This window comes from Rhinolophus hipposideros, assembly GCF_964194185.1.
Source record: "Rhinolophus hipposideros genome assembly, chromosome: 15".
NCBI classification, from domain to species: Eukaryota; Metazoa; Chordata; class Mammalia; order Chiroptera; family Rhinolophidae; genus Rhinolophus; species Rhinolophus hipposideros.
This window is the reverse complement of record NC_138061.1, coordinates 4,244,178-4,269,908: the sequence shown is the minus strand read 5'-3', so window position 1 is coordinate 4,269,908 and position 25,731 is coordinate 4,244,178. Positions and strand designations below refer to the sequence as shown.

General features: G+C 47.5%; 2 protein-coding genes across 4 annotated transcripts in view; one reads left to right on the top strand and one right to left on the bottom strand.

The window, feature by feature from the left end:
* INSYN2A (inhibitory synaptic factor 2A) overlaps positions 1–5,938 on the bottom strand; it is a 57,258-nt gene extending 51,320 nt beyond the window's left edge. For both annotated transcript variants that reach the window (XM_081074114.1, XM_081074116.1), the window contains exon 1: positions 5,811–5,938. The gene's annotated coding sequence lies outside the window, so the exon portion shown is untranslated. The remainder of the gene's footprint in view (positions 1–5,810) is intronic.
* The window catches only part of DOCK1 (dedicator of cytokinesis 1), a 453,094-nt gene that overhangs the window by 230,100 nt on the left and 197,263 nt on the right, over positions 1–25,731 (top strand). The window lies entirely within an intron of this gene.

Here is a 25,731-nt window from a genome sequence, read left to right as displayed (position 1 = left end):
TCCTTTCAACGAAGATGTCAGCATGTAGGGTACAAGAACATTCAGTCCACCTGACTGAGGCAAGATGGAGTTTCTCCTGTCTCCTTGTCTGTTTCTTTTCCTCTAATACGAGGTCAGTAAACTCAAACACATTGTCTTTAAAACTTCACCTTCTACCCAACTGAATTTTGACCAAAGGAAACTCTGTGGTTGGGTTTGATGGTGGAAAAGCCCAAATCTTTGATAGTCTTTTTCTTTTTCTAAACAGAGTGGCCCGATGTAAGGATTGCTCATGTCTAGAAGCAGTCTTTCTTTTCCCCGTCTTCTCATAATACTTCCTTTCAATTTTGACTAGGAAAAAAGTAATAGCTTGAAATGAAGGGGAAAACTGTCACTCAATCTTGGTTCCCTAAATTTCTAGCAGAATCACTGACTAGGTTTATTGTGAATAGCCTTATTAAATATTTATTAAGAACCTGTTGTTATTAGATAGTACGATCCGTAGTCCTTTAATAATTTCTTTGTGTTGTGAATCCTTTGGTCCCTTTTTCTCCTCTTTGAAAGTGTTTCTCATAGAAGGCTAAGGAGTTAGAGATGATGAAAAACGTATTTTTTAAAAATAATATTTCCAGTTAAAAGCTCAAACTCGGGTTTCTAATAGGAGTCACATCTTTCCCCGGAAACCCACTGCCTCCCTGACGTCTCTACATCCATGTATGTCACCCTCCACCTCGCTCAGCCCAATGCATCATCTAATTCCTTCTTCACGTTGCCATGTTACCAAGATTGGCCACGTTACAAAGATGTTTCTCTCACAGTGGCCCCTTACATCCATGCCAGGACTCACTCTTAGTACCAGTTAGTTCTCACCTGTCACACCCTGTCTACTGGTCTCCAATCCCTCTTCTCCGGTTTATCTCTAGCTGTAAGACATAATCTTCTCCATTTGTGTTACTCTTCAAAGCATTCAGTGGTGACCGATTGCCAATGAAAAGAGGCCCTCCCTATCCTGCTGGTTCCTTCTCAAGCTGGCTTCGAACTGCTTCTCCTGGCTCCTGCCCTCTTCCCTAAGCCTTTGCCCAACGTCATGCCTCATTCTTTCCATACAAGTCTTTTGCCCTGAGCCCCTGCCCACTGGGCTGATGCCCCAGGATATAAGTGGCCGGGCCCAGGAGTCCCATCTCAACCTTTGTCTCAGCCAGACCATCACTCTTTCCTGGAGCCAAAGCAGGCCCCTCGTCCTAACCTGATTCTCCCTCCCACTTCCTCTCACCCTTCTGGACGTGAGCTTCTTAAGGACCTCTCACTCTGTTCTGCATTGTCGCACATGTGGCCACGGCCATGGTCACTGCTGCTACTGCTCAGTACATTTCCACAAACCAGCAGTCCTTTCTGGAGAAAATCACCTGCAGATCAATCTACCTTCCCTATGCTTGCCCATTTCTGTGTCCCACACTTTGTAGTTCCACCACATTTCCAACAATGCTAAAATTGCTTTCTACAAAAATAAGCAGTTTTCATGAAGCAAAACGCAGATCATACGAGGTGTTCAGAATCTAAACACTAAGGACATACAGAAAAGATAAAGAAATGGGCCACGGACAAACACGGGATACTTCCCAGGGCACAAGCAGTGTGGAGAGACCTAGGAACAAAAAGACTAGTTAGTTTCAGTAAGGTGGGCCAGGGATATGGTGTACCCCCACGCTGGTTCCTCAACAAAGCAGCTGAAATGAGTCCCTCAGACTGTCAGCCTCCCCTTTGTCCCCTTTCTCTCTGGAGTATTGAGGAGAGGGCAACTTTTATTTGCAAGGCTGCTGGTAGTATTTCTGGCCTGCCATCGTCTCCTTCTCATGTCTCTCATATGCTATAGTTTACTGCATTTCATTTTATGCCCAAGGCTAGATTATTAAGGATTGAATTGGAATTTTCCATAATAACTGCAACAGAAACTTCGGCCAGCATCTTGCCTGCTGTTAAGATTTTTTAAGTCTCTTCACTTGTTAATGGCTGTGGTCGTGGAACTCACGTGAGCCTACAATGTACACATGTGGTCTTCGCTCTGGTCCCTTCTTGCTCAGACTCCCTAACAACAAGATGACATGGTAAAGAGAGCGAGTCTGTGGAAGTACAGGACTTTGAAGAATTAGTTCCATACTCTATAAAAGCACAGTACTCACAAATAATGACTTTGGAGGTCATTCTTTCCAAATCCCTTTGAAATAAGGTATTAGCCAAAAGGTTTATAATTTAGAAGCACAATTCCTTCTTGTCCCTGGTATCTGCTTTTCTTCCCTCAAGTTCATTTTCTCTCAGCCCCAATTAGAACTGGGACTATGCGCTCGGCAGAAAGACACAGAGCTATCAGGTTAGAATGTCTTGTTTTTATTTAGATCAGTGCTGTGTCACTCGATAATATCTTTATTGCTCCAAGTCCCTCCACTCATTCATTTACGGGACGAATGATGTCTGAAACATGGATGACAAACTCATACTGAACATCCTGGTGCTTTATGGTCCAAGAGCCTCTGGAAGAGTTTATGTCACGAATTGAATTTGGAACCAGGAGCCGTCTCTGAATTTATGGATTTTTAACCTGAGAGGTTAGAGTCTTTGTTGCTTGGAGACACCTTCACAACTTTGGATCTGAAATAGCTAGGTAGATAGAGTACCATTCCTGGTCCAAAGGTTCGAACCTAAACTTTGTATGGCTTACTGTTTAACATGAGCTGATATCTAAACAACTTATTTATATGAATCCTGGCAGGGTCCCCATAACATGGTACCACATCTCTACTCTCCCCTCACTACAGAAGAAAAATATACTTTTAAAATAAACGGATTAAAAGGTATAATGTTCTGTTACATGTATGTTACAAGGTAGCTCAGATATTGGGTACAGACTTGTCCAAATGTTTGTCTGCACATTTCACGGTAATAAAAGCACAATATGATTGTCATATAATATCAATCATATTAAATTTTGCTTTAAAATACTGAAATATTCCATAACATTATGAAATATTAAAATCAAATATGTGAGGCAACTGAAAGGGCTCTGCCTCATGAATTATGTCAGCTACTTCTGGGCTGGGGAATGAAGGGCTATAGTGGGGGGGAGGGATACAGCTCTTCCCATTGTTGGAAGCATTGTTTAAAATAACGATGCCAGTTCGATCTGGGGAGTCGTGATGACCGCACATTCCCCAGATGATTGTGGTTTGCCTCAACCATACGGGATTTGTGCGGTTACCCAGGCTTTCCAGGTGCCACTGGCTGGTCAAGGAGCCTGCACCTCCCCTGCTGTCTGGTGGGCTGGCCCAGAGCTTCAGGATAAAACAGTCCTGGTGACCCTGTCGCTACTGTCCTAAATCAGTGCTCGTCCATGGGGTGCTGCTTTGCGGTGTAGCTACGGTTTCCTTATCATTATCCCCTGCGAAGCAGCCTGTAATCTGCTTCTCATACAAGAGGGTTCAGTAGCTGTTTGTCCAAATGAGACAGCCAAGGGTGAGCGCTTACAGGAGAATACAAATGTCTAGCTAAGTGAACGCATCTGTCCAGCCGCTCTGCTCTGACCAACTGTTAGTTGTGAGAATCATTTTTATTTTCTGACTCCCTGTTTCCATGTATAGGAGTCTTCCTAGGAGACGGACGCCCTTCATGCACAAGGCTTTATTTACATACTTACTTAATTGATTTTTCCCTACAGAGGGAGAAACAAAAGACAAAAATTGCCTATCCTGCCGTGGGGAAAACAATTGTGGCAGAAGAGAGAAGCCCCTCCCCCCCCCCCCCCAGTGTGTACAGTCAGAGAGCATCCAGCCCTCCGTAGGACTTTTCGAAAGCTCTTTGGTGCAAACACAGAGCTACGTATCCAGCTTTGTCTTAGAAGCCAGCCTGTTTCTTAACCAGCTTGTCACTGGGATCACCGGCCTGATTTAAGTAAAAACTCCAAGTCTTAACCACCAAAATAAGAAATGAAGCCATGGCAGTTGTAGTAAGTTTACAGGCATACTTTGCTATTCAAGGGTATCCTGTCTTCTTTAAGTAGAGGTCTTTCGAGTAGCTAAGGAAATTAAACTGAATCATTCCATCTTTAAGGAAATGATGAATTTAGTGAAGAAAATCTCAAATTCTCTGTAGCTAACATAATTTATGCAAAATCATGCAATTAGTGATAACTGTGCTAGATAGTTTTTTCTCCAAATGCGCCTCTAATAAAACCACATGAGTAGCAGTGCCATGCAATGTGAGTAGTAAACGTGGATAGTAAATTATTAATATCTAGGGAGGCATGCAGGACTTGCATTTTTCCTGTGAGCTGTTTGTGCACCTTTGCTAATCATTCTTGCAGAAAAAATGGCAAAGATAAATATGAACTTTTCTTTGAAAAGTCACATTCAACAGGATATGAATGTAATAAATAGCACAATGTGAATAGTAAAACCTTCACTTTCCGCCCCAGCAAAGAGACATGGTGGTTACTTTCTGTTCCATCTGTAGCATAAGCTGAATAAGGTTCAAGCCTGTTCCTGTATGTGCCACACACTGGGCATGGCCCAGGTCAGGTGACTGGGGTGCTATTTTTTAATCAAGTCCTCAGCGCTGTTACCTTGACAGTCCCCCACTGGCAAGTGGAAAGGTAACCCCTCAGCAGATCCTGCCCAGGGAAAACCTGCAAGCGCCCTCACCTCCATCTCTGCCACTCTGTACTGAGGCTTGTGCCATGATGGAGTGGGTTGCTGGCCAAGGCAGGGCCAGCCCAAAGTTCCTTCCCACTCAGGCCAGTTCACCTCAGGATGCTTCCGCAGAATTTAAGCTCCTTGTCTGCTTAGACAAGGTCAAATTAAACGGCTTCCCTTGGCTTCTGGCTCCGGGTCTGACCTGGCTTCCAGCCCCCAGGCACAGCCCTGCAGTAGGAGAGGGGTCAGGGCAGGATCCCTGTTCTGTAGAGGAGCTAAAGGCACCCATTTTCTCCCCTATTTCAGAGGCCTCTCTCCTCCCCCACTCCTGGCATCCCCTTATCGCCAGCTCCATCTCCCTGTGGCATATTTGCGGGTAGTAGAATGCTGAGGTCACAGGGACAGGCTCTTTATCTGAGCAATGGAGACACCGGCCAGGAGCCCTGGGCATGAACCAGCCAGACGCAGACCCTCGCTCTTGGCTTGGGGCGGAAGGCACTGCCCCGGCCCGGGCAGCCCCGCGCGCCCTCCGCCCCAGCCTGCCGGCAAGCCCGCTCTGGGTCTGCAGCGTTGGTCGGTTTCCCACACCTGTTCTGCTCGGACCGGGTGCCAGCTCCGGGGAGCCCCGGGACCACGACCCCGGCCCAGGAGCCCTGGCGCCACGGGAGGAGACGGGCGTTTCACGAGGGCGTCTGCCTTCTCGCCCGCTGGAGCCCCGTGCCAGGCGGGGACCCCCTGCTCCTCCCGGACGTACCCTCCGCCCCCCCCCGAAGTTAATCGGCCTTCGTTGCCCGTTCGCTTTAGTTGGGAAAAGACTTAAAACCCTCGAAACGTTCCGCGACCCGGCCGCCCCCGATGCCTCCAGTCCTGCCCGGCGGGGGCTGTCGGGCGCTCGCGAGGCTGTGGCGTTTGCGGAGAGGCGACCTCGCAGCCGCGCAGCCACGTTCCTCCGTGGCCATCGCCAAAGTTGCCGGACGCCGCTCGGCGACCCTGCCGCGCCAGCTGTGGTGGCGTCACCTCGCCCCCCGCGCCCCCCGCCCGCCCGCGATCGCAGCGGCACGTCCGAGCCCCCGCCGCCGCCGAAGCCCGTGGGCGAGCGCGAGCGGCCGAGCCGGGTGGGCGCCCGTCCGGGCGCGGGGCGCCGCTTACCTTGCGCGGCTCACGGACAAGTCGGGGTCGGTGCAGCGCCCGGCGCGGGCATGTCTCGCCGCGGACCCGGGCGAGCCTGGCGCGGCGCGGAGCACGAGCACTCGGGGCAGGGCGCCCGCGCGGGGGAGGCTGTGTCCGCCGCCGCCGGCCCCCGCGCCGCAGCCCGCGTCCCTCCGGCCCGGCTCAGCGAAGCGCGCGGGGAGCCGGGGGCTCGGCCGGCGCCGGGGACGCCCGCGCGCTCGCTGGCCCGCGGCGCGGCGGAGCCAGCCCCAGCCACCCGGCTTCGCGCTGCTCCGATGTCCTCATTTACTGCGATTGTCCCCGGCGAGATCTCGGAGCCGGGCCGGGAGCTGGGGGTGGCGCGCAGGAGGGAGCCGGAGGGAAGTCCTTGCAGCCGCCCCCGGGACCCAGCCACTCGGTGGAGCCGCGCGGCCGGAGGACAGGGCACCGGAGCCGCGCGCCCGCCGCCTGTGCGCCCGGCTGGCACCGAGGCGGGCGGAGCCCCGAGCCGGCGGGGGCGGGGTGGGGGCGGCGCGGGCCGGGCCGCCGCGTGCGTGGGGTGGGGGATCCGGAGGGAGTGGAGGAGCCCCCGCCCGCCGACTCCCGAGCCCGGAGCTGCAGGAGGCGGTGGAAGGAGCCGCCGGCGGCTGCCGCCTGCGCGCCCGGCGACACAGCTGCGCGTCCTCGGGGTCTCTGGGCTGCAGGCGGCGCTGCGCCGCCCGGGAACTTGTTGAGTCCACCTTGGAGCCGCCTCTGGAACAGCTGGAGAGTGGGGGACCCAGCGTTTTCCCCTGGGAGGGGTCGCTGGGGACCCCTTGAGATGGCTGCCTGCTGTGCCACCCGGCTGAACCCAGTGTGGCTTTGAAATCCAGGAGCGGGGTGCCTGCCCCTCGGCGGCGGGCTGCTCTGGAGGCCGGGGTCAAGGGCAAGTTTCCCTGCCGAGTCCGGTCCAGGGCCAGAGCCTGTCAGTCTCCACTGAAGGGCAAGCTGTTAGTGCCCTGAGGGCCTCGTGGGAGTTTCCCCTGGGTCTGGTGCCCGCTGACGTTTAGGAACCCTCCACAACAGACAGCACTGCTCCTCCCAACCAAGACGACCCCACCCGCCCCCAGTACACACCAGCCACCTGCAAATGTCACAGGGCTCCTGCAGCGTTGGTCTCAGGGCAAAGTTCAGCTCACTTGGGGAGGAGGCGATCTAGGAGGCACGTGGAGGAGCTACACCCCCTGCGGCCCTCCATCCCCCAAATGCACCAGTGAGTAGGTCTGAGCTCAAAGCAGCTGGCCCAGGATTTCTCTTGTTCCTGGCAGGCGCTGGTACCTGGGCCTGGGACTGAGTAGCCAGCCAGCCAGCCAGAGGTCTCATGGCTTCCTGAATTTTCCCAGCCATGGCGCTTGAAGTTCATTCTCCTTGGGCATACTTGAATGTAGTGACATTCCTTAGTCTGAATGAATATTTCCCAAGAAAGGACAGAGAAATGATGGACCCCAGGGCAGTGACAGGCTCTGGGGAAAGAATTGCAAGGACAAGTGGGAAAGTGGTCTCACGCACCCACCTCTTGAGGCAGCGCTGCGGGTGGCCACACCTGGAGCCGCAGGCCCTCAGCCCCCAGCCCCAGCCTTGCGCCCGGGACCCAGCCGTTGCTCAGTCCTTGTTTTTGATCTGAACGAAGCCCAACACTGTGCTTTATATCGTGTCTGTTCTTTATAAATGGCATTACATGAAATACTTCATTTATCTATATGTGGGTGTTTGTGGGATGTGTCCAGATACTCCTGGAAAAAAAAAGCATCCTAAGATCTCCTTTCTCCTCTTACCTCTCAGCACGTTTTGGGACACAACTCTACAGCCCTCAGGCATCCAGATATGCCCAGGAAGGGTGTCCTCTACTTGTGGGTTCAAACTGTGCTCACGTGGTGCTGCTTTTTACCACCTTCTTAACCCAGATCCCCTGAGTCTGCTTCTCAGCCCATTTCCCGATCTGGGTGCCTGGTGATGTCGATGGGAGTTGGCTGGAGAGAGATGATTCCATTCATTATCATTTTAGGTGATGCGGGAGCAGCCTGGAAACCTACCTCCTGCTCCTCTGCCTGGAAGGGAATTGACATTGGGATGTGTAGGGCTTGGGGACATTTAATGCCAGGGGGGAAAGGTCATCACCATGGATCCTTCCAATATCATCTCTGGGGACGTGCTGTTGCTTCTGTGGGCTCTGTAATTCTCCAGTGGTCTGAACAGTCTATAAATCTTGCTTTAATGCTAATCCATAAAATTGAAATCTGCCTTGCATCTCTTAAACATGTCACTACATAAAGCTGCCAGGAAATAGTGAAATTGTGCTGGTGATGTGGAAGGCTAAATTTTTAGGGGCAATGGGTGAAAACAGATAAACATAAATGCATGCACCGTAGGATAGAACAGAGCCACAGGTGGCAGTGTAAAGGAAGCAAGTGGCTCCAGGGACCACGTTCTTTGAGGTCCCCACGATGTGTAGTTCTAGGAAGAAAATGAAAAACTGCTGTTGGCAGGTCGGGAAATCCTACTTAGACAGAGACTGGAGTTTAATTGAACTTCTTATGTCATCAAGACTGCTTTTTGTTACTCCATTATCCAGTAGACTCCTAGTTGTTTTTTTGAGTCTATTAAAATCATTGGTACCACTCCCCACTTTTGAAATAAGACACCCACCATTTGTCTACTGTAAGTCTTAACTGTACAAACATAAATTTCCATGAAACTTGGTTCACCACACCTTTGGATATGGAGATATATTCCAAGTGGGTGAGGCTGATGGGTCATCGTGCTCTAATCTTTAAGGCAAACACTATGGCAGGGGCGGGTCGCCATTGTCCCGCCCACAGATCCCCTACCCCGTTGCATTATGTTTTATGTGTGCATGTTTTTAGAATGAATCTAGAATGAATCATTATGTTCAGTTTTCTCAGAAAAAAAGACTTAAAGTTGGTAGAATGTCAATGCATTTTAGGAATCAGGTAAAAACTGTTTTTTTTTGTTGTTTTTTTTTAATTTTGCTTCAAAGTTTTGCTAAAAAAAATAGACTCGCAAACGGAAAAATAGCTGTTTCTAAAGTGGGATTTCCTGAAAGCAGAGGCAACTAAAGAATGAAAACATAAAAAAAGTACAAGACAAATGACTGAGAAAACCTCTGAGTCTCTCTTCTTTTGCTGTCATCTTCTTGGATGTGAGCAGGTGTTGTGCAGAGAACTGCTAGGCTGCCTGGCTTACAGTTTAGTAACTCTTGAGGTCTCAATTTCTACATTAAAAAGGACAAGAACCTCACCCCTTCATGTTCTAAAGTGACTGTCAGGTGAGCCTCTGTCTGTGATGGCAGGCTGACAGCTTCCAGTTCCGAAGCTGTGGCCCACACCTACAACGGGACAGGTGGCTCGGGCAGACCCCAACCTGCAGGGCAGAGATCAGACACACCAGGACACTTCTCTTTCCTCCTTCAGGAGCCAGACACAGTGCTCCAAGGGTTCCCCCCCGGGCCTGTCCTTTGTCTAGAAGACGGAGAAGCCCTTCTGAGTCACTCCCTTTTCCACATTGCGCTCAAGCATTTACTGTCCGCTCTCTGGACTGACTCTTCTGAGCGTAAGAGTCTCCCTCTGTGTGAAGCCTCTGCCTGTGGTTCTCCATTGTCCTGGCGACAAGCTGTTTCCTCCTGGTGGGAATCGGAGCTGATACTGAAGTGCTGGTCCCACCCCAAGTGCTGCAGGGACTGTCCCACCCCAAGTGTTTTTCCTTCCGCAATGAGGGACCACACATGGCGTATTGGCCCAGATGACAATGTGGTTTGGACGATCGAAACATCACACAGACTAGTTGAAAGCCCCACTTTTCTATCGTGCCTCACTGTAAATCTAATTTATCTGTAGGAAATGGAGTGGTTTCATTTTGAAGGAGAAGAAGGAAGTTGGCTCCACGTTTCTTCACACGTGCAGCACAGGCAATAACGCAGTAGGAGGGGTGAGGAGTAGGCAGGGCTCCGGCTCTGGTCTCTGCCCCTCCCCTCACTTGCAGGGCTCTGCTCCAACCCTTTCCCTCCCCGAAGGCCGTTACTGTCCTCCTCTCCAGGTGGGCGTGCTGACCTTCATCTGCTCAGTCTCAGTGGTGGGGTCCTTATCCAGGTTTATCTAGTGGGAAACAGGCCTCTTCTGGATGAGGGGACAGCTTAGGGGCTTTTCGTAATCCCTTCCGGGGAGGCCAGCCATCTCACTGAGCCTGCCGTAGTCAAGGCCTCCGGTGAAAACAGGTGACGTGCCCAGGCCAGAGTAGGCTACCTTTGAGCAGAATTAGGCTAAGAAGTGATAAAAATTGCTTTCAGAGTTCTGTGTCTGCTCTGCTAACCCACTGTGGGGACAGAGCCCCAGAGAGCAGTTTCCAGGCTCTCGGCCTCACGTGGAAAGGTGCTGGCTCGGGTAGTAGATGGCCGTCAGCTGTAATCAGATGGCCATCTGCTGTGGCTGGGCGGCCGTCAGCTGTTACCGGTTAGCCATTAGCCACTAATATAACTGCTGTGGCCATGTTGGGGTGTCGGTTGGTTGGTTGGTTGGTTGGCAGAGAAGCAGACAGCGGATTGTGGCTCCTGCTTCCTGTGTCTCCAGCCCAGCCACCAGTGAGAATATAGTGGTGTGACTTCCCATCCATGGCTCCGTGGGTGTTCCTTTTTGGCCTCACCCTGCCCTGCGTTCTTGTGTGGGGAGCGGGAGCAGAGACCCTGAGTGACACCCACTTTGCTGGTGCCATCACTGTTGGTAGCACTTCCGTGGGCTGTGTGTCCTGGTGGGCACAGGCCTGCGTGCTGTGGGGCCTCTGGTCCAGTTATTCCCTTGCTTGCCCTCCATTATCACCTTAGTTTCCAAAGATGGGGGGGAGGAGAAAACGGAACACTCCCTACACCTTTCTCTCCGCAAACCCTGTTTGGCAGTCACGACGGCCCCCGTCTGTTGTATGCCAGGCACTATCTCCCGCTGTCCGCGCAAGACAACCGTGAAATCAGTACGGCTATATTCTCCCAGATGAACAGAGAGGTTAAGCAATTTCTCCAACGTCACACACCTAGGAAGTGATGGAGCCTACCCTCAAATCCACTTCTGCTGGATGTCAACGCAGTGCCACCCCACTCAGGTTTATTATGTTAACATGAACTTGAGATTTGTTCAACAACAGACATCATCGTTTAATGTCACCTGGAGTTACCATGCACTACTCCAACATCATGGCCCTATTTGAGGAGTGGCATGAACCAGTGTGGTTTTCTCCTGGTGCTTACCAGGGACCTGAGTCCAGGGTGGATTGCCCCCCCAACCCCGACTCTGGAGGTATCAGCTTGGCTCTCACTTGGGCAGCTTCTGACCAGAATGCTACCTGCTGACCGCAAGTCCTCATAAAGCAGATGGTACCTGCAGGCTGACTGAAGAGTGTCTTCACCCGGGCACCCTTTACCTTTATTAGCTAGGCCTCATCTCATCACTGGGTCAATTATCCTTTGAAGTAAAAACAGTCACTGGAACAGCAATAGACCATAATTGTCACATTCAGATAGCACCTTACGCTTCTCCAATATAATTTCAATGATATTATCGCACATTTTCTTCATTGAATAACAGCTATTAAAATAATCCATCACAATATATATTGTCCATAAGCCACAGAAGACCGTTTCAGATTCTTCTGGGGCCGGGTGTAATGACACTGTGTTACCGTGGTCTTCCAATTGGCCTAAAAGACCCGTTGGTGTTCTTACCACCTGACCTTAGATGTGTTTGCAAAGGAGTGTGGGTACAGAGGCGGCCGTAGCAAGCTCCTGTACGTTGAGAAGTAGGCATGTTGTTTTTAGACGCCCCGTTCCAATGGGAAGAGGACAGACATTTTAAAAAATCTCTAGTTGTGTTTGATGACCTCTAAGGGCACACACAGATTTTCAGTTCCAGATTTTCCATAAACATTTCTTTTTTTCATATTATTGAATCCTTGGAGAATTAACTAGGTCATTACTTTAATGCCGCTGCACTGTGGGGCTGCAGAGCTCCCAGTGTCCAATTTGCCTAATTTGTGTATTGGCACTGTCTGGAGCTCCACTGATTGATTTCCAAATGTGTGTGGCCTTAGAAGCCCACTTCTGGCTTTTTCTCTCAATACTCATGTCCCTTTAACTGATGTGAAAGTAATAATCCAAAACGTATTTTAACACTTTTCTTACATAATTTTAATTTCTTCCAGGATTCAAAGAAAAGCAAGACATTCTGTTTTTAAATGTTGCTGAGTATTCTTAATGCCTTTTGAAATATCTTTTTAGAAAATCCAGTTTCCATAACTTAAAATTCATGTGGTTAGATTGTGGTGCTCGTTCGGAAGAGAGAGGGTTGTTCTCTGTTTCCCAGAGCATGGCTTTCAGTCAAGACAGGGAGGCAAATCACACGAAGCCTTTTCCCAGTTGTGTTCATTGTTTGGTTATTACTGTGGATTAAAGGAAGAAAGTTGAAAATCTGTATGTTTACAACAGAAAAATGGAAGGGTAAATTTGGAAACTGAGGCACTGAAAAGATGAAATAGCTTTTTTAGAGAAATTGGTTACTCAGTGTAAAGTTTCAAGGAAATCTTGATGCGTTTCACGTGTGTTCTCGATAGGACCCCAAACACTGGTTTCACGGTTGGTTAAAAATTGAACATCTCCACCGGGGGTTGGGCAGTGAAGCAGTAAATGAGGGATCAAGGGGCTGTGAGAGATGGGCCCTCCGTGGCTGCTTTGGCCACAGTTTGGTGTGGCCTCATTACGCCTGATTTGTCCCCTCCTGGACCATCGCGTGGTTCAAATCTATCTGCCCCTTTCTCCATTTGATCAGCAGGAGCCAATGGAAAATGACCCTTTCGTTAGGTTGTCATGGGCTCTACGCCTTACGCCCAGAGTAGAAGATGAAATTTATTGATGATTTATTTTGTTCACTGAGTCCAAGTATGAAGATGAAGAAATTTCTTTTAATGATACGCCCCCATCCCCCGCTTCCCAGCAGAGTAAATATTGTGTCCCATGAAACTGCTGATGACACTTCTGAGTCTCTTAAAATAAGACTTGTGACCCTTTCACACCGTGAGAATAGTAGAGGCAACATCTTCACCTGCAGATCCGTGTTACTGGCCCTTTCCCTTTTGGTCCCTGGGTGTTAATGGATGGATTCACTTTTGGAGCTTTCTCTGCTGCTGTCTCCAGTGTGAATAAGGAAGGAGGGTCCTGGCTGGTTCAGGCTCTGGTCTCCGCCCTGGAAATGGCATGTTCAGTCCCCACTGTTGTGGGTAGGTTGCGTGAATTCAATTTGAAATTGTAGACACCCTCTCATAAGAATTAGGGCCAGCGGATGAGAGCGCGCCCCCTGTGTCGTAAGTAGCCCCTCCAGGTCACGTAGGCGGACCAAGGCAGGTGGCTTTCTATGGAAAGGTGTTCCTTGCGTACCTGAGGCATTGCGTAGTTCTTTGTTGAGTTCTTGCTTTTTCCATGGAAGTATGTATGTACTTTGTTAGTAGTTAAAGGACATTTGAAAACAGTGCTGGGGTGAAACCCGTTTAAGGTAGTTTGCGCATGACAAGTGTCGAAACGTGGCTGATATTCACCAGGAAATGTGAATAAGCTCGACTAAAGCAGGAATGATATCTACATACCATGTAAGAGGCAGAGACCTCCTGTAGACTCCTTGTTCTCTATTTCTTGACAAGCATGCATAATCTCTCCATTTGAATACCAGACAGAATCCATATTTTAAGAGTGTTTCATTCATGGGAATGACTCACTTTAAGCAAACTCCTTATGGGAAAGTATGACTTAGCAGCAGGTAAATGGACAACTTTCACTTTACCAAATGCTCATTTTGATTAAGGCTACCTTCAAACTACTGTCTCTCATGCGCGTAGAAGGATTCGGATTGTCAAAATTACTTAATACGTGACTTTACAGATAAATGCATCTTTTGCATTAAGTGTAATCTACCGTCTAGTCTCGTCTATGTGTGCATGTATGAATACACATATACACTGGCAATGGGCAGCATTGTCTGTGATCGATTTCCATACATGTTCCGTGAGTAAGAGTCTGGGTAGGATTTGGGCTGTGAGAGCAGCACATCGGTACTCTAAGTTGGCTGAAATCCCCTCTATCTACTGGGTCGCATGTACTCAGTAGAAAGCAGGGCTGAGAAAATCAAGAGGCGAACGTGTCCCCCTAAGGGCCTGGCACTTATTTTCTCTTATTTTCATCTCCTCAGCCGCGTTAGAAGGTCCTAGCATACGAAATGTTCGTGGGAGGCGTTCACCGAAGGATTGGTGCTGTAGCATGGTACAAGAGCCCTTGCTCTTATCACTTCTCACAACTTTAATAAACTGGAACCTACTACTGTGCTCTGCTTAGGACCTCTACAGGTCTGTCCAATTTGACTCAGTTTATTCATGTTTTTACAATAGCCCACACCCTGCTTCCCTGAACACAAAGAGACTTATTGGCTTGTTAAATATTTTATTAAAAATGTGTGCTAATTTCTTCTGGATAAATGACAAGTCTCGGCTTCTCAGGTTTTGGGGACAATCTCTCCTCCACTGAACCATTTCATGGGGAAATAGAAAAACGTGACTACCTTTATTTGCTGGTCATCATTGAGCTGCCTCAGTTAGACCGCTCAGCTCCTCTGTGCTCTGGTAGTTCTGGCTCTAGAGCTGCACAAGAATTAGCACCTTGATCTTCCTAAAAGCTCATGAATCTAGGCTCTGTTATCAGCACCATTTCTCAGATGAGGAAGGAAGCACAGCGGAGTCAACAAATGACTAAGTCAGTCAGGGATTTTACAGAGACTGCTGCTGAGAAGCCGTGGGAGATGAGATATCCACTCCCGAAATAGCACATGGCAGTTCAACTTTCAGTGAGGCGCAATTCAGAGTGTTTTGGCCTTGTTTGTTTTTCATTGTGTCGACATGAACCAATAACACTTTTTAAAAAATTTTTAAATTAATTTATTTTTAATTTTTATTGGGGAACAGTGTGTTTCTCCAGAGCCCATCAGCACCAAGTCATTGTCTTTCAGTCTAGTTGAGGAGGGCGCAGCTCAGTTCCAAGTCCAGTCGCCGTTTTCAATCTTAGTTCCAGGGGCGCAGCCCACCATCCCATGCGGGAATTGAACCAACTGAGCCATCCAGCCGCCCCTCCGGAACTTCAGCAGCAGCTCATTGTCTTTAATCTAGTTGTGGAGGGTGCAGCTCACTGGCCCCTGTGGGAATCAAACCGGCAACCCTGTTGTTCAGAGCTTGCGCTTTCACCACCTGAGCCATCTGGCCGCCCCAACAATAACACTTTTGGAAGACCTGGAAGCTCTGTTCCTTTTCCCCTAGGAAAATAACATCATTTATTCTTGTACACGTTGAGAACAGGGATGATTATAACATTTTGGGTTTGCTTACATAGATGCTAGGCATTGCTTTCTGATTGTTGATGGAAAGAATAGTTTGTAGCAAGGGTTGGAAGCTTTCAAACAGTTACATAATAAATATTTTTGACTTTGCAAGTCACCAATCTTTGTCCTGAAAATTCATCTCTGCTGTCAAAGCAGGAAAGCAACCATAGACAATATGTAAACAAACGAGCGTGGCTGAGTTCCAATAAAACTTTATTTGTAAAACCAGGAGGTGGGCCCAGATTTCTAACACAGACTCTTTTGCTGATCCCTGGTTCCCAACATAAGTTGTTCTGAAGAATTTTGATGCTATATATAGATCCAGATTTTAAGGATGAATTAATAAAGCATTTGACTCATCACAAGAAACAGCGTTTTCCCCTTTTGCTTCTTACGTACACTGGATTCTAGGTAAACCTGCCTCATCCGAAACAGCAGAATTCAGTCAGGATAGCCCATCAAAGATTTCTTCTGGTGAGGGATATGGTGGGGGAGCTGTTTGTCCGTTAGTATTCGAGTAACAAACAATAGTTCCATGCCTCGGCATTCACGGTCTTGAAAAACACGAGTGAGTTTGGGAATGGCACCATTTTGTGGTTGTCTACCAGAGAATTGTGCTTTGCTGGTTATGAGAATATTCTAGTTATTAGAGCTCAAATGCGGTAATCTCTTCAGAGGGAAAGCCAGTATGTTCAGAGGCTTTACCCTTCCACACTCCCCCTGAGAGAACGCTGTATAAGTCAGGAGGAGATAATACTGGACAGTTAATATTGGGTTTTCATCTCTGGCTGATTTATTTAAGTGCTTCATGAAACCAAATGAAATATCTTCTCTGTAGGCTTTTAATACTAGAGCTATTATGGTGACTGATACAATATATTTTTGTGCGTTGATAGTTTCTAAAAAAATTGAGATGAATAGTTAAGTGTCTGTAATTGTTCTTTGAACCCATGTGAAAAATGATTAAGTATTAACTCAATATGGATATTTCACTCAAATAAGGATCAATAATCAAGTATCTTTATTCATGTTATATATTTGATTATTCAGATTTGGATTTTATCAGTGAGCAAAGATTTCATGACCGTGTGTCATTTTTTTTACATGCTCAAAATGTGACATAGCGATCACTGAATTCAATAAATGTCATTGTGTGTTGTCACCTACTTTAAAATGTGTCAGTACTATATCTTCTGTTTGTCCTTTGCCATATTCTCTGAAGACAATAGGTAATTTTCTAATTTAAGTTTATATAGCGACATTTTGGTCATTAGGACTTTGGAGCTCCTTTATTAGTTAAAATGAGTCCATTGTGCGTTGTGCTGTAATTTACCAAGTGGTAGGCAATCCACTCTCTCTTTGGTGCTGGCCCTGTGTTTACCCTGCAATGAGAAGCTTATCCTACACTGCGTTTCCCTCAAGTGTGTTTAACTGAAGGAAGCACCTTTGAGTTTATCTTCTCACGGTACAACTCTTAGAAGCACTGAAATTCCTTTGATGACCCAGTAGCGAGTGTCTGGTTTTATACTTTGCTTCAGCCCACGTCGAGGGGCAGCCTTGAGAGCCAGTTTTCATCTTTGCACTAAGGTTGCATGTGTGAGTCAGAATATTTAAGGCATAGAAGTTAGAAGAACTTTGAGCTTACCTTTGGAGTTTAAGAACAAAATCTCAGTCAGTGTGTGTGTGTGTGTGTGTGTGTGTGTGTGTGTGTGTGTGTGTTTTAGGGCTTGCTTTGGATTTTTGTAAAAGAAAGCAAAATCTGAGGGCGTTCTGTGTGGGGACATCCTGTTGAGGGCTTTCAGAGGGTTGAAGAGCGAGAGTAAGTGGAAGCTTCTAGGAGAGCAGAGCTCAGGCAGGGGTGGAACCCATATACTGCAGGGTTTCATGACTTGCTAGACGTGGGAGAGGGTGGTGGTCTGTCTCTTCCCCATAGTCAGAACCGAAAGCACCATCAGGGTGTGTGCTGCAGCACGGCGCTGGAGGGCGAGCTCAAAGCCAGTCATCACAGCCCTTCTTCCTGTCTTCCTTGGGCACAGCTGCCTTGCTTTTTAGAATTGTGGGTTTGGAAACAAGGAAAGTAGTAAAAGTGAAGGAAAGTGAGTCACACCCATAAGTGTTCTGTCAAATAAGTCGTGATAATAAATATGTCACACACAGAGTTTATTGAGAGAACTTAATAGACCCAGGGATCACAGCTGCAATTATAAATGGATGAGCCCGTCTCCTTCTGTTAGCACGTGCGCCCAAGGATGCAGGCCGCCTGAGCACGTGAATTCAGCAGGGGCCCATTTCCTAAGACTTCTTTAATTTTAGTTCGCCCCTGCAGAGCTGCATGGCTTCAGTGTCCACTGTGCTGTTTTCCAGGGATATGGAGACTTGGCTTCAGGAAATGCAAGCTTGGCTGCTGTGTGGCTGCTACAAGCCGTCGTCCCTGCTTTATATAGTCACTCGGACGCATTACAACGGAATGCCAGGCTTATTAGTCTTATTATTGTTACTTTGAATCAGGAAAAAAAAGAATAGCAGAAGCTTTGTATCTCAGCGTCTTGGTTCCCTAGCAGTGAGAATGAAAATATTCATGAAGTCTTCCATTTGGTGGTTTTTGTCCCATTCCCTATGGAAACTGTTGTAAAGACTGTTCTGCTCCATCAGCACGAGCGCTGGTGCCTTTAGTGGCCAGAACATGACCCAGTGCTCTTTCTGGGAAGCTCGGCCCCTGCTCGGCCCTGCAAATGGCTCCCATGGAAGCCATGGAGTGCCAAGGAGGTGACATGAGGCATTAGGGCCACTGTAAAGGGACCTGTGCCTGGAAGTGATTCTGAAGGATGGAGGACCGCGTGCAGCCACATGATAATCCAGGCGGAATGGGGCTTCCTGTGATTGCCTGGATATAGCTCTCAGGTTGAGCCCAGGTTCAGAAATGCAGACCTTCCAGGAACCAAGTCCTGCTGTTTCTTTTTCCCTCCTCCTCTGCTGCCGGAGCCCTTGGGTGTCCCCTGTCTGTCCCGCATTGCACCTGGAGACGCTAATAGTACAGGCCATTGAATGGATGACGCCAGGCCAGCTCTCTGCTCTGCCCCTCCCTGCAAGAGCTGTGGCTGGTGCAGGTTGGGAGGCAGCATGAGGACCTCTGCTGGTCTTTCTCTTTCCATCTCCTTCCTCAAGGGCTCCTCAGTACTGGAGTTTAAAGCCCACTGTAAATTCTCACCCTCAGTTGCAGCAGCCTCGGCATGACTGAATTTCTTTAAAAGAGTGAAGTAAAAGTTCAGACTATTCCTATGGTTGCTCTCAGAGTGTGACAAGGACTTCATGCCTTAAAGCACGACGGCCAGCACTTCCTGTTATCCTTTTGAAACTGTAGCTGGACCATGAGGCCTTGCACTCCCAGCTCAGGAAGGCCTGCTGGGGGTGCCACTTGCTGGACCAAGGGGTTTGCAGGTCTCCTCTGCTGGGCAGGATGCTTCCCTTAATTTACTCAGTGGGTTCATGTAGGGTTCCAGGCAGATGGTATCAGACACCATCTGACGAGAACCGAGACTCTCCTCCTCAGGCTGCTTCTGAGACCCATGTACTGACCTTAGCAAAGCCAGCTTCCCTCCGTCCTCCTTCCAGGCTTTACAGACACATGTGGAGTGACTGTCACCCCATTTGTGGTTTGGGGGTCTAGAGATGTGATCTGACTGGCATCTGGCCCCCCTTAGAGGACTCTGTGAGTATCGTCATATTTGCCTCTGAACTTTAACAGCTTTTATTACTGATTTTTCTTTTTTAATCCAGACTTTGTTTTTGGAGCAATTTCGAGGGGGAGGTACAGAAATTTCCCGTGTACCCTCTGCCCTCACTCGGACACAGCCTTCTCCACTGTGAACATCCCCACCAGAGGGGGACGTTTGTCACAACTGATAAGCCCACCTTGTTTTGCCATCATCATTCAGAGGCCATGGTGTACCTTGCGGTTACCCGTGGTGGTGTGCATTCTGTGGGTCTGGACAAGTGGATAATGACACGAGCCCACCATGACACTGTCACACAGAGTCATTTCACTGCCAAAAAGGATTTTGTGCTTTTTCTTATTGTCGTATGTGCCTCTACCATTTAACAGCTTTTCTTAACAGAATTTTTGGTACAAAAATGGATTTTTTCCCCCTAGTAGAAATTATAGATGAGATAGTTTAAAAAGGAAAGTTCAGAAACCATAACATTTATAAAAATATATTCAAAAGTAATACATGCAGTTGGTGGGAAATGAAGATGGCATGGCAGGGGGATCCACCCGTGTGTTCCAGCCACCCCCTGAGGGGAATGGGAGTCCTCCCGGGGGGACACCCTGAGATACCAGCTGCTCCTGAGAACACTTGTCTTCCTGACTGGGGTCCTGCACCTTTTCACCTGGACATCAACTGTGTACATCATTTCCTATCAGTGTGAATAAACCTGCTGTGTGTCCCGAAGATGGCAGGGAGCCATAATTCCAAGTTTGAAAATAGTGTCATTTAAAAAAAAAAAAAAAAGGAAACCTGCAAACAAAAGTAAATTCCCTTCTGAGAATCCGGTGTGTTTTCCTTCTTGAAGAATTGAATGCTTTGGAGAATAAGCATCTATTACAAAAACTGGTTTTTGTTTGGGCAATTTTTTAAAACCAATTGTATCTCATTCAGTGTTTAAGAAATACCTATCAGAAGTGGGTGTATAATTTTGATTATGTGCATTTCTCCAATGGCTTGGAGGGTGATAGTATCCTGAAGAAAGAAGAATCATTTAACCCCAGGTCACTGGTTTCTCACAGTTGCCCACCTGCTGGTCTCCACTTGTGTGTCTGCTTGGATCAAGTAGGAAATTATTTTAAGAATCATTTTGGTCTTTGCACTCATGTAACAGATGTTTTGAGAAGCAAATGTGCATACTGCCCTGAAAATAAGACCGGGTCTTATATTAATTTTCGCTCCAAAAGACGCATCAGGGCTTATGTTCAGGGGATGTCATCCTGAAAAATCATGCCAAGGCTTATTTTCCGGTTAGGTCTTATTTTGTTGGAAACATAGTAGACCAGTATGTGACAACACTGGCAGCATTTTCAGGAAAGTGAGACTTCATTTTTATAAGTTATTTTGTACTTATGTATGCCCGAAGGAGTATGTGAGCCTGTGTGAATTTCCAAATGTGTGCCCATTAAGAGGTAAAAGGCTTTAATATTATAGCCTTTGCTTCATGCAAGTGCTGACTGTTGAGGACGCAGCCTCAAGCTTCCAGATTCCTCACTCCCCATTCACTTGGCCCCTTTGTGCTTTCAAATCAGCCAGGTGAGCTAAGCCCTGGCCGGTGGGATTCATCCATGCCCAGTAATTCAGAACCTCTCATTTGGTTTAGGAGTATTTGGGGTATTTCTGCAGACTCTTCTCTCTGTGAAGGATGAATTTACCAAATCTGTAACAAGCCCTCCCATGATGGAGGTCTCTGTTAAGCGTCCTTGGTATTTAGTTGACTAGTTTTGTCGATGCTTTTTCATCCCTCCCCCCTCTTCAAAGGATGGAGAAACTCACATTTACTCGGAGGCTAATTTCCTGCCTCTCACGTCCATGACGATGTCCTGCTGCTTAAATTTAACTTTGGAGACGTGTTTTCACTTAAGGAAAAAACTTTTTTTTCTTTTTTACTTTTAGCAATAATACATGTCTTTTGTGAAACGTGAAATCTAATCACTTCTCTCCCCACTCTCGGGTAACTATCATTACACACCTTTCTTCTTGCTCCCAAGCACTTATGCAATTTTTTATGTATATACATATCTTATTTATACATGTAAACTTAGATTATTATTGGGAAGGGAAGAGAGAGGGGGCTGTTTTCTTTGTGCTTACAAAGTAGAATTAATATAGTCACATCGTTCTTCATTGCATTTCTTTTTTCTGAGAGTATTTTTTAAAGCAGTTTTCGGTTCACAGCAACATTGAGTGGAAGGTACAGAAATTTCTGATATACCCTTTGCCCCTCACACATGGGCAGCCTCCTCCACTATCAACACCCCCACCAGAGTGGGACATTTGTCACAATTGATGAGCCCACCATTATCACCGAGAGTCCATAGTTTTCTCTTGGGGTCAGTCTTGTTGTTGTGCATTCTGTGGGTGTGACGGGTGTATGATGACACATAGACCCTGTTATAATGCCATACAGAGTCCTTTCGGTGCCCTGAAAGTCCTCTGTGCTCTGCCTATTCGTGCCTCCCTGAGATTCAAAACCCTGGCAATCACTCACCTTTTCACCATCTCTATAGTTTTGCTTTTTCCAAAATGTCAGATAGTTGTAATCACGGTATATGGCCTTTTCAGACTGGCTTCTTTCCCTTAGTCATGTGCATTGAAGGTTGCCACTTGGCTTTTTGTGGCTTGATAGCTCGTCTCTTTTTAGCACGAATAGTATACCACTGTCTGGGTGTGCCATTTGCTGACTGAAGGGCGTCTTCGTAGCTTCCAAGTTTGGACGATTGTGAGTAAAGCTCCTGTAAACATCTGCGTGCAGGTTTTCGTGAGGATATAAGTTCTCCCCTCCTTTGGGGAGCACATTGCTGGGTCTGATAATAAGAGTACGTTCAGTTTTGCCAAATTGCTTGTTTTATAATTTTATAACATGGACATTCCTACCAGTTTGTAGATACAGATCTAAGTGGTCTCTTTTCTTTTACCAGAATATTCTTTAAACATTCCTCATCTGTTGTACACTGAAGGCTATAATTTCTCCCTTAATTTTTCATTTTATTTTAATAAATTTTCAAATTTATTAGTAGTAATTATCTTTGCTGCAAATACACGTGTGTTTGTTCTTCACAGCGGCTCGGAAGTTAAGAGTTTTGAGTAATACTGTAAGGAAGTCATAGGATCCTAGAGAGAGAAAGAGCACGGCAGATCATTTTTCTTTTCATTCAGAGCAATCGCTGCTATTTTCTAATGCGTTGGAAGGATTATACATCTAGAATGTTCCCATGAAGCTCTGATGTATTCTTCACGGAGCACGCTGGTGTACTTCTGAGCTGGGAGAGAATTTACATGACTTGGAAGCATACTTTGGGTGTTGTCAAACATTTCGGGGGGATAGTGATCAGTTCTACGTAATGTGTTGGTCACATAAGATTGGATAACATCAAACTGAACTAAATGAAAATCTCTCCTTATGGCAGTGTTTTCAGAAACTTGAGTATGTTAATACGTACGATGAATTTGTAGAGGAGGAGGCAGATGCAGTGCTTCGCGTGACAGCATTTTCCTAACTTTCCTTACCAGGGAGCTCTTTGTTTATGTTTGCGAAGCATGCCAGCAATAGGGTCCCCAGAAACACAGTTTGGGGACTGCTGCTCCCTTGACTGTGTCTTCACATGTAAGGGACGTAAGACGTGAGCTTTCCCATTATGGAGGTTTCTGCCTCATTCCGTGTGATGAGTAGTGCCTGTCAGCATCATTTCTTTCTTATTTTAAATCAAAATGCATCATGCATACATGCGAAGAAAAGCAAAGTATGTGCTGTTTACAAAATAAGGAACTGTGCCTATGTGCCACCTCCAGCTCAAAATTCTTAGAAGCTCCTTCTCCCCCCAACTCGACTCCTCCGCCATTTTCTGATATAATCTTTAGCCAGATTGTTGGGTTCATTGTCCCCTTGCTTTTCTTTACAGTTCAGTCACATATTGATGTGTTCCTTAGCAGTATTTCCTTCTGTTTTGCCCGCGTTAGCCCTTCATGTAAGAGGAAGTATACACTGCCTGTTCTCTGGGACGTGCCTTTTGCTTTCAGTGAGATGCTTTTGTCATTCCTCCACGGCGCAGCGGTGGTTCACTCAGTTTCTTCCCTGTATACGATTGCAGGTGGAGAAAGACATCACCCCTGAGTTATCCCTCCATCCAAGGGGATGTGGTGGTGTCCATGTTTGTGATTAGAACGGTGTCTGTGAGCTCACCCGTCTCACCATCTCCTGGCACACCTGTGCTAGCGTTTCTGGATTGCACACCTTGGAGTGGAACAGTGGGCCACCATCTCCTTACGGCAAAGGCATTTTTAGGCAGGGATAGCCCCAGTGTTCCCTAGTCTCCAAAAGCCTGATGTCACAGTGGCACTTAGTCTTGGCCACTGTGGCTCCTCCTCAGGCCCGTCCTCATTCTCATTTTCTAATCCAGAATTATATTTATGATATTGTACTTTCAAATGCACAGCACACGTGATGGGAACAGATTGGTGGCTTGAATCTGAGCACAGTCCCCACTGCCTCCTACCCTCCGGCTCCCTTGGAAGCCCAGGGCATCTAAACCAAGATAATTTAAAACAGAAACCTCAGCTAAATTTTGTCTCCTGTTTATCTTGAGCTCCTGCTAGCCGGTACGAATAATGATGGATTGTGAACAGATAGCTCTGCCTTGTTGTTTTAGACCCTGAAATAGACAAGATGGATTGGATAAGGGTGTTTGACTGATGGACACTTTTTGTAGCCAAATCCCATTCAGAGGCTTAAAATGTGCTTCTGTAAGGTCAACCTCGGAATAAATTACACAGCGCTAAAGAAAAGAAGAGGCAGAAAACCCCTATGTAAATGGGAGGATTTATGGATATTTTTAAAATAGTCAAAACCCAACATTCTGTAGCAAACACAAACAAATAAACAAACAAAAAACCCGAGAAAACAAAAGTTTTCCTAACATCTGTATAACAAGGGCAGTGAGAGCAACGTTTCCCTTTTCTTGTCCTGTACCTTTAGCCAGACGATCCACACCACTTCTATTCAAAGCCGGTGTGAATATTCATTTCTGTTTGTGCCACTGACTTATCTGACTGCACCTTTCCGTCTGGAATGTAAACTCACTGAGAGGAATGCTTCTCCCCAGTAAATTCATCTGATCTGTGACGGGGGATTTATTTACAAGGATTGGTGTAATAGAATCGGTGCTACCTGGGTGTCGGGGAGGAGACCGGTTGCCGAATTCATAAATGAAATGGTTTTCTAGAAGGTGTCGAGTCTGCCACAGACTCGCAGCAAGGGAAACAAAAACAAAAACTACTCTTCGGCGTCACTTGGGAGCTACCAGAACTTACTTGTCAAGATGTTGTTCATTAGATCCGCTCTTACGTGGCTTCTGTGAGCTTTCTTCCAAAGTTCTAACGCTTGGTCGAAAAAGAAGAAGTCCTTGGAACCAAGGTGAATGTGCATAGTCCAGATACTGCTGGACAGAGACGAGCAGAAGAGAGATCAGAGCATAGCCTTAGGAGCATTGGCAGCTTTGGAGGGGAACACCGCCTGCTACGTAGTGGAAACTTGTCAGAGGAGTTTTATTCTTTCAGAGCGAGCGTGTCCCCACAGGTACCACCTGGAAATAGGCTTTATGACCACGTGCTGCAGCCTCTGGGCTGGGCGACCTCACCGTTCCACCTGTTGGAAAACGAAGAGCCTGAACCCCAGGCTGCACATGGGCAAAGGGCGGCCGCTGAGAAATTCGTAACTTCCCGACGAGTTAGTGACGATCCGCCCACCAGCATCTGTGTTGGAGCTTTGCCAATCAGGAAACACACATATCCCAATACCCGCTTTTCCCCAAGTGTCAGAGGGGTGCCCTTTCTCATGACTTTCCAACGTGGGTGAAGTTTTGCAACATCAAAAGAGTTAATTTCACAGAAGAGTCAGACCCGAGGAGAACATAGTTGTCCGGCAGGTGTGACATCCTGGTCTCTTTTTCGAGTGAGCATGTGTCCCATGCTATGCAGATGTCCTTTCAGAACTGGCACCATTTCCACTTGGTTAAAATTCCAGGCTGGTGAACCTGCTTGGAGACCAGGGCACAGCCCTTGCTCTTAGAGGTTTGCACGTGTCTGTTAGTCTCTAGTTCTGCTTTGCTCGGTGGTACCACAGGGTATACATGTCCGCAGGATAGGATTTCTTTTTCTATTACTGCTCAGAGCATCTACCTGTGTCCCCTCCTTACTGCCTTGCAGATGACCCAACCGCCCACTTTGAGCTCCTGGCGCGTCGGTTGTTCTTTGTAAACATGTTAAACATGTTTGCTCCATACCATCAGACGTGAGTGGCGTCCCTCCCGCTCCCCTCGCTCTCAATCCACAGTACCTGTTTGCATGTCCTTCTGTAATTCTCTCCTGGACTGGAGACGCATGTGTCCTCTCCTTTTCAAGGCCAGCTCTGCTTGATCCTTGTTTTCTTTCCCCCAGCTTTTCAGGCCTTGCTGCCTTCACTCCTCCCACGTCGTCTAGCGTCTCTGATCTCTCGTGTCTCCGCTCCATTCCCGCACTGAGCTGAGAACTCTCCTAGCCCCAGACGCACTTCTGTCCATGCTTCCTTCATCCCAGGTCCATCTAGCCTTGTGCTTTGCTGGAGAATGTATAGCTGTTGCTTCCATTTCCAACCCCCCCCTCCTGCCTTCTCACTTTGCACTTCTTCCTTTCTGGAGCTGTTCTGTCCTGGGGTCCCTAAGAGCCTCTCGA